Here is a 15498-nt window from a genome sequence, read left to right on the forward strand (position 1 = left end):
GGCTCATCAGTTTGGTAGGTCCTCCTAAAAGGTCAAGATAGGGCTTTTAAGGTCTCTGTCTAGACCATTTGTCAACCAGTGGGATTCTGTGCTTTGTGTAGAACCTCTTAGAGGGTCAAGGGCAAGGTCTATCACTCAATAAGATTATGTATTTTTGGTCTACTTCACCTGTGTTGTCTAGGTAAAAAGCAATATAAAACCTAAGACCCTGGAGGGAGGAGGCATCTTAGATTGTGAGGAAGATCTGAGGTCCACTTCATTAGAGGGGACCATGGACCTTTTAATAAAGTATGACTGGCTCCAAGTTCTCTGTCTCAATTTTTTTTTCTTGTAGATTGGACAATTTTGAAAATCCTGCCCCTCAAAATAAAGTCTGATCTAAATAATTGGAAAAATGTCAGTTGCTCATGAGTGGGCTGAAATAATATAGTAAAATTACAATTCTGCCTAAATTAATTTAGTTATTCATTGCCATAACAATCAAACTACCAAAAATTATTTTATAGGACTAGAAAAAATAAAAACAAAATTCATCTGGAGGAATAAAAGGTCCAGAATATCAAGGAAATTAATGAAAAGAAATTCAGGGGAAGGTGTCTTAGTTGTACCAGATTTCAAACTGTATTATAAAATAGCAATCATCAAACTACTTGGTACTTGTTAAGAAATAGAATGGTGGATCAGTGGAATAGGGTAGGTACACAAGACACAGTTGTCAATGAGTACAGTAATGTACTGTTTGATAAATCCAAAGACTCCAGCTTCTGGGATAAGAACTTATTATTTAACAAAAACTTCTGGGAAAACTAAAAAATAGTAGGGCAGAAAGTAGACATAGACCAACATCTTACAGTGTATACCAAGATAAAGTCAAAATGGGTTAGATATAAGTGATTAGATATAAAGGCTGATACTATAAGTAAACTAGGAGAGCAAGGAATAATTTACCTGTCAGATTCTATAGAGAAGGGAAGAATTTATGACCAAACAAGAGATGGAGAACATTATGAAATACAAAATGGATAATTTTGATTACATTAAATTGAAAAGTTTTTGCACAAAACCAATGCAACCAAGATTAGAAGGGAAGCAGAAAGCTGGGAAACAATTTTTATAACCATTGTCTCTGATAAAGGCCTCAATTCTAAAATATATAGAGAACTAAGTCAAATTTTATAAGAATACAAGTAAGTCATTCTCCAATTGATAAATGATCAAAAGATATGAACAGGCAATTTTCAGATGAAGAAATTAAAACTATAGTCACATGAAAAAATGCTCTAAATCACTATTGATTAGAGAAATGCAAATTAAAACAACATCACACCTATCAGATTGGCTAACATGACAAAACAGGAAAATGATAAATGTTGGAGATGTGGGAAAATTGGAACATTAATGCATTGTTGGTGGAGTTGTGAACTGATCCAACCATTCTGGAGAGCAATTTGGAACCATACTCAAAGAACTATAAAACTGTGCATACCGAGCAATACCATTTCTAGGTCTGTATCCCAAAGAGAGCATAAAAAAAGAAAAGGACCCACATGTACAAAAATATTTATAGCAGCTCTTATTGTGGTGGTCAAGAATTAGAAATTGAGGGGATGCCTATCAATTGGGGAATGGCTGACAAGTTGTGGTGTATGTATATAATGGAATACTATCGTTCCATAAGAAATGATGAGCAAGTGGACTTCAGAAAAAACCTGGAAAGACTTGTATTGACTGATGCTGGGTGAAGTGAGCAGAACCAGGAGAATGATGTACACAGTAACAGCCATGTTGTGTGATGACTAACTTTGATAGACTTAGCTCTTCTTAGCAATACATGGATCTAAAACATCTCCAAAAGTCTCATGATGGAAAATGCTATCCACATCTAGAGAAAGAACTATGGAGTTTGAATGCAGATGGAAGCATACTTTTTGCTCTCTTTTTTTTCTTTTGTTTTGTTTCTCCCATTCTCACCATTCTTGTGGTTTCTTCCATTGGTTCTAATTCTTCTTTACAACATGACTGATGTGAAAATATATTTAATATGAATATATATGTAGAGCTTATATCAGATTGCACCCATCTTGGGGAGGGGGAAGGGAAGAGGGGGGAGAATATTTAAAACTCAAAAGCTTATGGAGGTGATTGTTGAAAACTAAAAATAAATAAATTAATAATAATAATAAAAAAAACTTGGAAAAACTTGCATGAACTGATGCTGAGTGAAGTGAGCAGATCCTGGAGAACATTGTACACAGTAACAGCAACATTGGGAGATGACTACTTTGATAGACTTAGCTCTTCTCAGTAATTTCATGATCTCAGACAACTCTAAAAGACTCATGATGGAAAGTGCCATCCACATCCAGAAAAAGAACTATGGAATCTGAATGCAGTTCGAATCATGCTATTTGCTCTCTCTCTCCTTTTTTTTTTTTTGTTTCTTCTTTCATGTGATTTCTCCCATTGGTTCTAATTCTTCTTCACAACATCACTAATATGAAAATATGTTTAATATGAATGTATATGTAGAGCCAATGTCAGATTGCATGCTATCTTGGGGAGGGGGAAGGAGAAGGAGGAGTAGAAATTTTGGGACTCATAATCTTATGGAAGTGAATGTTGAACACTAAATATAAATAAATTAATAAAAAAAACTTTCTATTGTTATTTTCCCAAATCTGAGAGGAACATTAAATTCTCCTCCATTTGTCTCTGAAATGGCTTTTTTCCAAATTAGAATTTTTTCTTTTCTTTTTATTTAAATATAGTATATAATCTCTTCATTTCTTAAAAATTTAAACTTTTTTTGCTTAATCTACTTTAAGCCAACCCTATTTCTGTAGGTAGTCTTCTCCTTATCTGCTAGCCTATTCCTTCTAATTGCCACCCTTTTCCCTAGTTTTGGAATTTTACTTGATTTATTAATTGCCTTTTCTTTTTTTCTTTCATCTAGTTATTGAATCATTCCTCACTTTTTTTCTCTATCAGTTAAGTAGTTAAAATTTTCCTTTTCCTCTCCTTTAATTTCTTGTTTTTTTTAAGTTTTCTGCACTGTTCTCTGAAAAAGGATAGCTTTATTTTGTTCTTTTTCTTAATTCCCTCACCTTTATGTCTATTATGAATTTTTATTCTTTGATTTATAGTTCTTAGTAGTTATAATAATTATTCATTACTTTTTAGTGTCTGTGTTCTGTTTGAAGTTAAAATTTATTAAGTATTCCTTTTGCATTCCTTCTTTGAAAAAAATTTCTACATTATTTCCTTGTATATTTACTTTTTGTAAATTTTTTTTTTGTCCCTCACTTTTAGGAGTATCAATTTCTGTTGAATAGAGAGAGAGGATAGTAATATCAATTTTGGTGGAAGATAAGACAGAAGCATTGTCCTGTGGTAGAAATTTCCCTTTGTTCCTGATTATGTAGTCTCATTCTCTTGGTCTAATCCTCTCTCCTCTTCATGATCATTTTCTTTCCCCAGTGTCATGCAATCTCCTCTCCATGTCCATGCCTTCCCACTCTTCTGGATATCAGTGGTCCCTAAAAACTCTGATTCTCCTGCTCCTGAGGAAAGTTGTTTCCCTGGATGCACAACACTCTTTCAGAAGTAGTGTACTTTGTGAACACTACATCTCTACAGATTAAACCCATTTAATGTTCCCATCTCTCATTATACAATATTTCTCTCCCTGTAGTATAGCTCTTAAGTGAACACATTCTCACTGTTGTCTTGAGATTTCCTCCTTTGTTTTCTCCTGTTTCAAATTCTCCCTGTGCCAATATACCCATTTTCTTAAAGATCCTCTTCTTCCTGAGATAATAAAGTAATTATTTTCCTTTCATTCCTTAATGCTGACCTAGTTAGGGTACATTATCCATCCTCCTTTATCTTCTACCACTCTGTTCTTTTATGAACACTAACATTCTGAAGTGTAGTCACTCCAAAAAAAAAAAAGGATTGATTTAGTTTTGTGTGAGGGGGCGGAGGGAGTGCTGTGAGGTTTTATCGATAGTCCTATTCCTCTACTGTCGTGTGTCCTGTTTCTTTAAAATACACTTTCATTTTAATCCACTTTTGTGATTTTGGAAAGAAAATCTCTTAATGTTCTCTCTGTTTTAATTCCTTCAAAAAAGAACAGACATCATAGGTGTTTTAAATACCTGTAGGTGGTTTTTTTTCTCTTTTACTTACCTACAGAGATAGGATAATTTATTTTGTTATTTTTTGCTTTCCTTAGTAGCCATATTTATTTCTATTATGTTTCTGTGGTCAGAGATATTTGCAAATCAAATGTAAAACATATGAAAGAATATTCCTGATAACTAATAAAAAGAGAAATGGAATATAAACAACCCATAATTATCATAGAGATTGCTGTAAGCACCCATACATGTTATCAGTTCTCTATGCTTCATTATATCCCTTACCTTAGTGACCTTCCCCCAAACCTTTTGTAAAAACTGGTGCGCCCCTATTGATCTATTGGGATTATCCATGTATAATAATAATTTGACTTTGAGGGTCAAATAGCCCTTTATATATAAGTGGAATAGGGACTTTGGGGAATACCTTGGGTTAGAGTGGGGCTAAAGGTTCCTCCTTCACCTGATCCTGCTTATTGTGGTACAGTTTTTCTATCTCTCCCTCAGGTTCACAATAGTAATTAAAAAAGAAATTATTCATTCATTCTCTTTTATGCATTCATTTATTTCTTTTTAACAACTCCATGTTTCAAGAACCAAACCAAAAGCTCCTTATGAGAGAGGATGTCATCATCTTCTGCCCGCCTCTCAGCACTACTTTCACCCAGCACTACTTTGCACAGAGTGCCAATTATTGTGGATAGCTGTGTTTGCCCAAATTGCCACTGTGTCTGTGTCTTACTCAGATTTCACCAACTGATGATTTGAGGCCTTCTGATGATGAAGGGCAATGACTTTCTCTTTCCTCCCTGGGTATCTATCGATCTATCAATTCATTTTTAAAATTAAATTTTATTTTCAAATTCACCTTCTTTCTCTCCCTGTCTTAGTCCCTCAATTAAAAAAGCAAGAAAACAAAATTTCTGTTATAAACATGTATAGGCAAGAAAAACAAATTCCTACACAGGCTATGTTTCTCCCCCTCTCCTCTGCCAGACTGTTTTCCAGTTTTCCAGAAGTTTTTGTCAACTAGTGAGTTCTTGCCTGAATAGCTGGCATATTTTAGTTTATCTTATAGGAGGTTGCTGTGCTCATTTGCTTCCATACATTTTGCACCTAATATTATTTTGATAATTACTGTTTTGTAGAATAGTTTGAGATCTACCTTCCTTCCCACTTTTTATTTTCCATCAATTTCCTGGATAGTCTTGATCTTTTGTACTACCATATGAATTTTGTTGTTATTTTTTTCTAACTCTACAAAATAATCTTTTGATAGTTTTGTTGGTATGGCACTGAAGAAGTCAGTTAATTTAAGTAGTATTGTAATTTTTATTTTATTAGTTCATCCTACCCATGAGCAATTGATATTTCTCCAGTTATTTAGATATACATTTATTTGTGTAAAGAATGTTTTGTAATTGTATTTATATAGTTCCTATGTGTATTTTGTCAGGTAGATAAGTATTTTCTACTGTCTGTAGTTATTTTAAATGTAATTCTTTTGCTGTCTATTCCTACTGGATTTTTTTGGTCATAGATAAAAATGCTAATAATTTATGTGAACTTATTTTATATTCTGCAACTTTGTTAATCATTTCAGTTAGCTTTTTAGTCGACTCCCTAGAGTTCTCTAATTAAACTACTATATCATCGGCAAAAATGATAATTTTCCCCCTCTTTGCCTATGGCCATTCCTTCAATTTCTTATTCTTGTCTTGTTACTATAGCTAACATTCTAGCACTGTATTGAACAGTAATGGTGAAAAATGACATCTTTGTTTTTCCTTTTTTTTATAGGAAGAAAAAGGATCACATTTTCTTTATTTTTTTTTTCTGTTTTAATACCTGTGTTACTGTTAAAATGTTCAAATATTCAGAAAAAATGTGTTGATCAGGTAGACAACAGGAAGTGAATGGCTGTTCAGAGAACATTTGCAATTCAGAGCACTGAAAAAAAAGCTATAGTGACAGTGCTTTAAACATCATTCAGAAAGAACTGCTATCAACTATAAAATACACAATCATTTGATTTGTATTCAAGTTATATGTGCAGAAACTGACTAGATATAAATTACTAACCTGCCAAGGCAAAGTTGATATGCAGGAACACAAAATTAATTTACCCAGAGTACAATATCTCTTTTCAAAGGTATTGTTAAAAGTAGGTTATGACTAAATTTAAAACTTCACAGAAGGGAAAATGCTTTAGATAAAACTCAGTTTTGCAAATGACATTTTAAAAAATCATGAAAATCCATTGAGCTAAATATAAGTCAATTTCAAATTGCAGTTTCTACTTTCTGAGCATGTTATTTACCATACCCTATCACAGGCTGCCTTGACTGAGAAAAGACATATTACATCCACACAGGTAAGGTGAGATCTTTAGTTTCTTACAATACCGTCACATGTGAACCATGAAGTCTTAAAATATTGACTGACCATTTCAGGAGACAAAAATTTGAAGCATTGGAGAGAAGTAATAAACAGAAATAACCACTTGTGTAAGGCTCAATTTATTCCCCCATTAAAACTTTTAAAAAGCATTGAAAAGACAATACTGAGTTTAATTAATAAATACAAGTTCAGAAAGTGATTAAAGAAATTAAAATATTTAAAATGAACCCTTGCATATTAGCCATTAAGAACTTAGAAAGCTACAAAAGGACTAATTAATAAAGAATCTATTTTTACTTATATTAAACATGCTAAGCATTCCTGGTTAAGGTCTTTGGATCTTGAAGGCCATGGACCTTATGCACTTAATTTGGTATATAGCAAAATGCTATTATCAAGATAAGTTTACTGAGACTCCGTTCTTCAACCCAGCCTGTCAAATTGTCCAAAGCAGAATCTGTGTAAATTTCCTCTGAGTTTTCTCTGCTTTGTATGGTCATGAATGAGGTTAGCTTTTTCACTGGAGGGCAAGTTTTGCAACGTTAATCTTGTTTCTCAGTCAGGAATACATAGTTCATTTGCCTGACTATTTCTGCAAACAGTTCATCCATCATAGTTTTACTTTTTGCTGATGTTTTTGTGAATGGGCATCCCCACTCCTGAGCCAAAGCTCTGCCTTCTGCAGTTAAAACTTCCCTTTCTTATTCCAGATTCAATTTATTCCCTACTAGAATGAGTGGAACTTTTACATGTCTTTTGACTCTGGCAATCTGGTCCCTTATTGGCTTGATATCCTGGAAAGACTGCTGGTTAACTAGGCTAGTTAACTAGGATAAAATCTTGGCCATTTTTGATGTGGAAATCTCTCATGGAAGCAAACTGCATGATTCCTGTGGTGTTCAGGATTTCTAGCAAAGAGAGAGAAGAGTCCAATTTGATTTCTTTGAGGTAAAAATCCTCAGTAGTGGGATCATATTTTTTGGTGAAGTTGCCCATGGCAAATAGCACAGTCAGGGCAGACTTATCCATCTCTCTGATCCCTAAAATCTCCACCTTGTACTTCCTTTTCAGTTGTGCCTTCATTAGCTCCCTTTCTGCAGGATAAAAAAGAGCTTCACAAACTATGGCAGACAAAGAGGCAGGGGGTATGGTTATCTGTGGTTATGGACCTGGGGTTGAGAGCTGGTAAAGTGGCATACCTCATATTGAGAAGGCAGTGATCAGTCCTCAAGCCATAGAAACTCTGAAAGTTTGCAGTAAGCTGATATGAATCTCTGTTGATGGCTTTGAAGGTAAGGATGAGATCTGGCTGCACTTTGTACACAGTGGGCATCATTGGAGAGGAGAACCAGTGGAAGGAATAGTATTCCATCACATCTGTATATCATAATGTGTTCAATCATTTGCCAATTGCTAGATTCCCCCTTGTTCCAATTCTTTGCCTCCACAAAAATATCTGCTATAAATATCTTTGTATATCCTTAGAGTATGCTTGCTTAGGACTAATATGTACACTTATCCTTAACTTAATTAGGATTTAAACTATCCTTCTTCTAATTTCCCTCTCTCTTCCTTCTCAATCAATCAATAAACATTTATTAAGTGCCTGTTATTTGCCAGTCCTAAGGGCTAGGAATAGAAAAAGGAGACAAAAGACAGTTCATACCTTCTAGGAGCTTACAATCTAATGGGGGAGTAAACATGCAAACAGATATATACAAAACAAGATGTATAGGATACACAGGAAACAATTAACAGCGAAGTCACTGGAATTAAGATGAGTTGGGGAAGACTTCCTGAAGAAGGTGGTATTTTAGTTGGGATTTAAAGGAAGTCAGAGAAGTCAGTAGAGGGAGCAGAGGAAAGAGAGCATTTCAGGAATAGAGGACAACCAGAGGGAAAGCCTAGAGCTGACAGATGGAGTGTCTTGTTCATAGAACTGCCAGTGGGCCAGTGTTGCTTAATTGAAGAGTACATGTCAAGGAGTAAGATGTAAGAAGACTGGAAAGGTGGAGGGGAGCTAGATCATGCCAAATGAATGCCAAAAAGAATATTTTATGTGTGTTCCTGGAGGCAATAGAAAGCTACTGGAATTTACTGAGTAGGGGGTGTGATGTGATTGGACCTGCACTTTGTGGCTGAATGAATGGAAGATGGAGAGAATTGAGGCAGATGACCCACCAGCAGGCTATTGCGATAATCAAGGTGTGAGGTGATAAGGGCCTATACTAGGGTAGCAGCAATGTCAGAGAAGAGCAGAGGGCATATTTGAGAGATGTTGCAAAGGTGAAATTGATAGGCTTTGGCAGCAGATTGGATGGGGGCGGGGCAGTGTGTGAGAAATAGTGAGGAATCAAGGATGACTCCCAGGTTGTGATACTAAGGGACTGGTAGGATGGTATTACCCTCTATAGAAATAGCGAAGATGGTTGGTGGGGCTTAGGGAGAAAGATAGTGAGTTCTACTTTGGACATATTGAGTTTACAGTGTTTACTGGACATCCAGTGGAGATGTCTGAAAGGCAGTTGGAGATCCAAGATTAGATGTCAGTAGAGAGATTAGGATACTTCACAGAGATCAAGTGACTTGGCCAGGGTCTTAATGTGTGAGTCTGGATATGAACTCAGACTTTTCTGACTCCAGGTCCAGCACTCTGTTCACTGTACCACCTAGCAGCAGATATCAAGGAAAGGTCCATTTGTTCCTATGCTTTTTCAGTATTTTAAATAGAAGTGGTTCCTGAATTTTGTTATAAACTTTGTCAGTACCTATTGATGTAATAGTATAGTTTTTAAAATGTTCTTTTATATTTACAGTTTTTCTTGTGTTGAATCAAGTCTGTATTCCCAGTTTCAATTCAACCTCATCTCATTGTTTATAATATTTTTAATGTTATTATAACCTTTGATAATGTTATGTTTATAATTTTTGCATTTATATTCATTACTATATTGATGTTTAGTTTTCTTTCTCTGCATTGTCCCTCCCTCATTTAGACATCAAGGCCATATTTGTATCAAAGAAAAAATTTGTTAGGATACTTTTTTTTCCCTCAATTTTTCCAAATGGTTTATATAAGGTTGGATTTAATTTTCTTTAAAAGTTTGATAGAATTTACTTATAAAACTTGTTTTGTTTTTCCCCTTGAGGAGTTCATCTGTGTCTTATTCAATTCATTTTCCTAAGGGTGAGTTATTTGCAATTTCTTTTTTCTTGCTTTGTTAATTTTGGTGTTTATTTTTTTTTGTAAATATTTATGCATTTTATCTAATTTATGAACTTTTATTTGTATGTAATTGGGCAAAATAAATTTCTTGTACTTTATTTTGAGTCCTTCTGAATTCTGCCCTTTCATTTTTTGATGTTATTTGGTTTTCCTCTCTTTTAAAAACCAGATTATTTACCTATTTGTTTTTTAAAAATAATCCCAGTTTTATTTATCATTTGATTTTTTTCTTTCACTTTTGTTAGTCTCTTATTTGAATTTCAGAATTTCTATTTCCAATTTGGGCTTTTTGATTTCTTACTTTATGAGTTTTTTTTTTAAATGCATGCCGTATTTATTGATCTGATTTCTTTCTTTTGCTGATGAACACATTTAGAGATGTGCATTTTTACTTATAGGATCACTTTGGCTGTATCCCAAAAGCTATTTTGTTAACTTGTCATTTCCTTTGGTGAAACAACTTAGGAATTGTTATTTGACCTTCCAGTTCTTTGGGACTAAATTATTTAGTCTCCAGTTAATTTTACATATTCTTTTCAAGGGCTCTTATTGAATATGATTTTATAATATTATGGTCAACAAAGAAGGGGCTTAGTGTTTCTGTTTTTCTGTATTTGTTTGTTAGGTTTTTAATGCCCTAATATATGGTCACTTTTTCTAAAAGTGCCATTTACAGTTGAGATATATTTCTACTTCTTTGTATTCACTTTTAGTAATCAACCAAGGTCTCATAGATCTAACTTTCATAAAGTAAAATAGAAATTCAGATTTTTAACTTTGTACTTGCTCATCTCTTTATTGTAGCTATCTTAAGTCTGAAAGGGATATTGCTATCTCCTACTATTATAATTTTGTAGTCTATTTCTCCTTGTAATTCTATTAAACTTTCCTTTAAGTATTTAGGTGTTCTGCCATTTGGTGGTTATATACTATGGCAATGATTTATTAACTATGGTAACTTTAAGTTTAATGTAGTTTTTTTTAATGGTGTTTGGTATTTTTTTCCCCCAGTTACATGTAAAAAACAATTTTTAACATTCATTTTTAAACTTTGAGTTCCAAATTCTCTCCCTTCCTACCTCCTCAACCCCTCCTAATTGAGAAGGCAAGCAATTCAATATTGATTATATATGTAGTGTAAAACACTTGCATAATAGTCATATTGTAAAAGACTGTTTACCTCTATCCTGTCCCACCTCCCATTTATTCTATTCTTTCCTTTCACCCTGTCCCACCTCAAAAGTGTTTGTTTCTGATTGCCCCCTCCCCCAATTTGCCCTCCCATCTGTCATCCCCTTTCTCTTTTTCCCTTCCCCCCTACTTTCCTGTTGGGTAAGATAGATTTCTATACACAATTGACTGTGTATTTTATTCCCAATTCTGATGACAGTAAGGTTCTCTCATTCTCTCTCACCTTTTCCCTCTTCCCCTCTACTGTAAAAGCTTTTTCTTGCCTCTTTTATGTGAGATAAGTTACCCCATTCTACCTCTCCCTTTCTCTTTCTACTAGTACATCCCTCTTTCACTCTTAATTTTATTTTTTAGATATCATCCCTTCATATTCAACTCACACCTGTGCACTCTGTCTATATATACTCCATCTATCTTAATAATGACAATGGTCTTATGAGTTACAAATATCATCTTTCCATATAGGAATATAAACAGTTTAACTTTAATAAGTCCCTTATGATTTCTCTTTCTTGTTTGCCTTTTCATGCTTCTCTTGAGTCTTGTATTTGAAAGTTCAGTTTTCAATTTAGCTCTTATCTTTTCTCAAGAATGCATTAAATTCCTCTACCTCGTTGAATATCATTTTTCCCCCTCAAGGATTATACTCAGTTTTGTTGGGTAGGTGACTCTTGGTTTTAATCCTAGCTCCTTTGACCTCTGTAATAGTGTATTCCAAGCTCTCTGATCCTTTAATGTAGAAGCTGCTAAATCTTGAGCTATCCTGACTGTGACTCCACATTACTTAAATTGTTTCGTTCTGGCTGCTTGCAATATTTTCTCCTTGACCTGGGAACTCTGGAATTTGGCTAAAATATTTCTGGCAGTTTTCATTTTGGGATCTCTTTTAGGAGGTGAGTGGTGGATTCTTTCAATTTCTATTTTACCCTCTAGTTCTAGAATCTCAGGGCAGTTTTCCTTGCTAATTTCTTGAAAGATGATGTCTAGGTTTTTTTTTTGATCATGACTTTCAGGTAGTCCAATAACTTCTAAATTTTCTCTCCTGGATCTATTTTCCAGGTTAGTTGTTTTACCAATGAGGTATTTCACATTGTCTTCTATTTTTTAATTCTTTTGGTTTTGTTTTATAATTTCTTGATTTCTCATAGAGTCATTACCTTCCATTTGCTCCATTCTAATTTTTAAGGAATTATTTTCTTTGGTGAGCTTTTGTACCTCCTTTTCCATTTGGCGAATTGTACTTTTTAAGGAGTTCTTCTCCTCATTGGCTTTTTGGACCTCTTTTACCATTTATTCTAGTCTATTTTTTAAGGTGTTATTTTCTTCAATTTTTTTGGGGTCTCCTTTAGCAAACTGTTGACTCATTTTTCATGATTTTCTTACATCACTCTCATTTCTTTTCCCAGTTTTTCCTCTACTTCTCTTGCTTGATTTTCAAAATCCTTTTTAAGGTCTTCGTGGCCTGAGACCAATTCATATTTTTCTTGGAGGCTTTGGCTATAGGATTTTTGGTGATGGAGGATTGGGGATGAAGAATACTGAGGAAGGTCCTGTAGGAGGCTATGAGCTTCCTGAGAAGGATTGCTTACAGGGGTGGAAGGTGGAGCCTCCTGGCCAGAGGAGGGGAAAGTAGAGGATCATCTAGGAGGTCTGGCTCTTTTTCCTGCTTTTTCTCTGGTTTGAATTTTGCTAAAAGCATTTTGCTTTGTTGCCACAGGCTGGGGTCTTACAAAGGACTATGAAGGCCTGGACATAGGGAACTTCAGTCAATTTCCCTTTGTGATAGCAGAGAAGATTAAGTTGCAGAGTAGTATTATAGTTAAGAGACCCAAAAATAGGCCACTTTTCTTGGTTCTCTAGAATATATTGAGGCCAGGCAATATTCCAAAGGAATTTGAGGCATCTTCTTTTAAGGTCTTGAAGACCGAGTTTCTTCCAATTTTGTAAAAGACAACCTAGTAGGGAGTTCATGGTGTGGAAGGAAACTGCCCTGTTGTGCCTTAAATCCAAAACAAGTCATTTTCCCTTTAAGCTACCCCACCTCCATGTGGTGTCTCATAGGAGGGGAAAAACACAGGTGTCCCCCACTTAAAGAGAACCTGCAAATGGTATGCAAAGACCACAACATGGTTCAGAGACCCCAGTCTGGCTGGAGTGTCAACAGTAAAGAGAATGGGCTTATGAGCTTACCTTGAATTGGAGAAAACTGAAGGCAAAGACAAGCCCATTGGGTGCCAAAATGATGAAGTGCAAGGTCACCAAAATGTTGGGGTACAAAGTGTGTGTTGTGTTGTCGTCTTGAAAGAATTCACTCAGGTTGCCTCCAAATGAAGTAAAGGCATTTATTCTGGATAACACACCAAGCAGGCTCCTCCTTAAGGGAGGCATCCTCCTAAGGGAGACCAGGAGAAACTAGGGGTTCTTATAGAGGAAAACCTGCTGTGGGTGGAGAGGTGAGGTAATCAGGCACAGGAAAGTGAGGTAACCAGGGACATGTAGGCAAGGGGGCAGTGGTTCAGATTTTTGTACATATCTAGGCACATCATTATTCCATTGTTCAGCCCATTCACCCAGGGCAGAGGGACCCCTGTTAGTTTCAGTATTTCATTGACTTGCCTATTGGAATCTCATTATCTCATTGACCTGTCTATTCAAATCTCATTATCTCATTAACTAGTCCATTTACCTAAAGCAGAGGGGCCTTTGCTTTTCTTTTCACTTCCAGAAAGTCTAATCTCATCAGTAGCAATTAAAATTAGTGAAGTCTCTTATAAAGTAACCTTTCCTGTACTCCATATATGTTTTATAAGTACCTAGTTATTTTTCTATTGTATCCCCTATTTGAATATAAATTTCTTTAGTGGAGGAATTGTTTTTGCTTTTGTTTATGTCCCTACTGTACCATTCCAGAAACTTGGTAAGTGCTTGATAAAGTCTTATTGACTGACTGTCCTCTCTTGCAACCCCAAACCCTGTTCTTCTTCCTCACCTTGACCTTCTCCTCCCCTAAGTTCTTTCCCAAGCCATCAGTGCTACATTAACTACACTCTCCTCCCTCCTTGTCTTCACTCCGTGGTGAATCAGTTCAACTCTACATGGCTTTTTTGTGAAAAATGTGGGCATCACTACATAAATTTTAGAAACTAATACTGTAGGTAAAACTGGAATCCAGCTAATGAGGGGTTAATCAACGCTGGAAGAATTGCTGCCTAGGAATGTTTATGGTGAGCTATGGCCAGTAGGGATACTCCCATCTCCTAGAGAAAAGTTGCAAGTCCTGCATATGCTAAAGAGAAATTGACAGGGTCTGGATTAGTGTTACAAGTAGAATAGCTGATGGGCAATTCAGGTATTGCATTCAACTAGTTACCCCTTGTCCAATAAATAATACAATGATAGGCCATCTTTCTGTAGCCTTAAGAAAGGCAGTAATTTAGCTTTACAACCAAAGGACCTTTTCTTGGGGCCAATGTCATACAATAAAAACCACATTAGTACATACTTACTCGTCTTTGCTTTTCATGTGATTTTGAACATAATTCAAATATAAGAATTTTGTTGAAGATTAGTCATAGTTACATAAAATGTAAAAAGCTTTTGAAGAAACAAAACCAATGCAACTAAAATTAGAGGAGAAGGAATCTGAGGGAAAAAAACAACCTTTGCAGCAAGTTTCTCTTATACAGATCTCATTTCTAAGATATATTGGGTCAAATTTACAAGAAAAAAAGTTTATTTACCACTTGATTAATGGTCAAAGGACATAAATAGGCAGTTTTCAGAGAAAGAAATCCATATGAAAAAATACTCTAGATCCCTAACAATTAGAGAAATGCTAATTAAAACAATTCTGAATTACCACCTCAATCAATAAACAAACACTTATAAGCACCTACTATGTGCCAGGTACAATGCTAAAGGAGAAGGATAGGAAAAAAAACAAGACAAAAGACAGTTCTTGACTTCTAGGAGCTTACAATCTGGGCAATACAACATGCAAAAAAATATATACAAAGCAAGCTATAGACAAGAAGTAGGAGATAATTAACAGAGGGAAGACGCTGGAGTTAATAGGGGTTGTAGAAGGCTTTTTGAAGAAGGTGGGATTTTAGTTGGGACTTAAAGGAAGCCAGGGAGGTCAGAAGTTAGAAGACTTGTATGAACTGATTTAAAGTGAAGTGAGCAGAACCAGGAGAATAATTTATACAATAAAAACAATATTGTGAAGATAATCAACTTTGAAAGACTTAGTAACTATGATCAACATAATGATGATTCCAAAGGAATTATGGTGAAACATATTATCTACTTCCAGACAGAGAGTAGATGGACTCACAGTCTCAAAGGGTAAACACTCTCCCTTCTTCACTCTGACTGCTGACCTCCCTGGCTTCCTTTAAGTCCCAAATCAAATTCTACCTTCAGGAGGCCTTCTCAAACCTTTCTTAATTTCAGTGCCTTCCCTCTGTTAATTATCTCCTATGTATCTTGTCTGTAGCTTGTTTTGTATATACTTGTTTGTGTTTTGTAAACTCCTAGAGA

The 15498-nt window shown here is 35.2% G+C and overlaps 1 protein-coding gene and 1 pseudogene across 1 annotated transcript in view; one reads left to right on the top strand and one right to left on the bottom strand.

Annotated features, from left to right (window-relative positions):
- The window catches only part of TMEM117 (transmembrane protein 117), a 179763-nt gene that overhangs the window by 24780 nt on the left and 139485 nt on the right, over nucleotides 1-15498 (top strand). The gene's annotated exons all lie outside the window — the stretch shown is intronic.
- Nucleotides 7082-7872, bottom strand: LOC114040780 (annotated as a pseudogene).

Source organism: Vombatus ursinus, unplaced genomic scaffold (assembly GCF_900497805.2).
Source record: "Vombatus ursinus unplaced genomic scaffold, bare-nosed wombat genome assembly UNPS02013950.1, whole genome shotgun sequence".
In the NCBI taxonomy this organism is placed as follows: Eukaryota; Metazoa; Chordata; class Mammalia; order Diprotodontia; family Vombatidae; genus Vombatus; species Vombatus ursinus.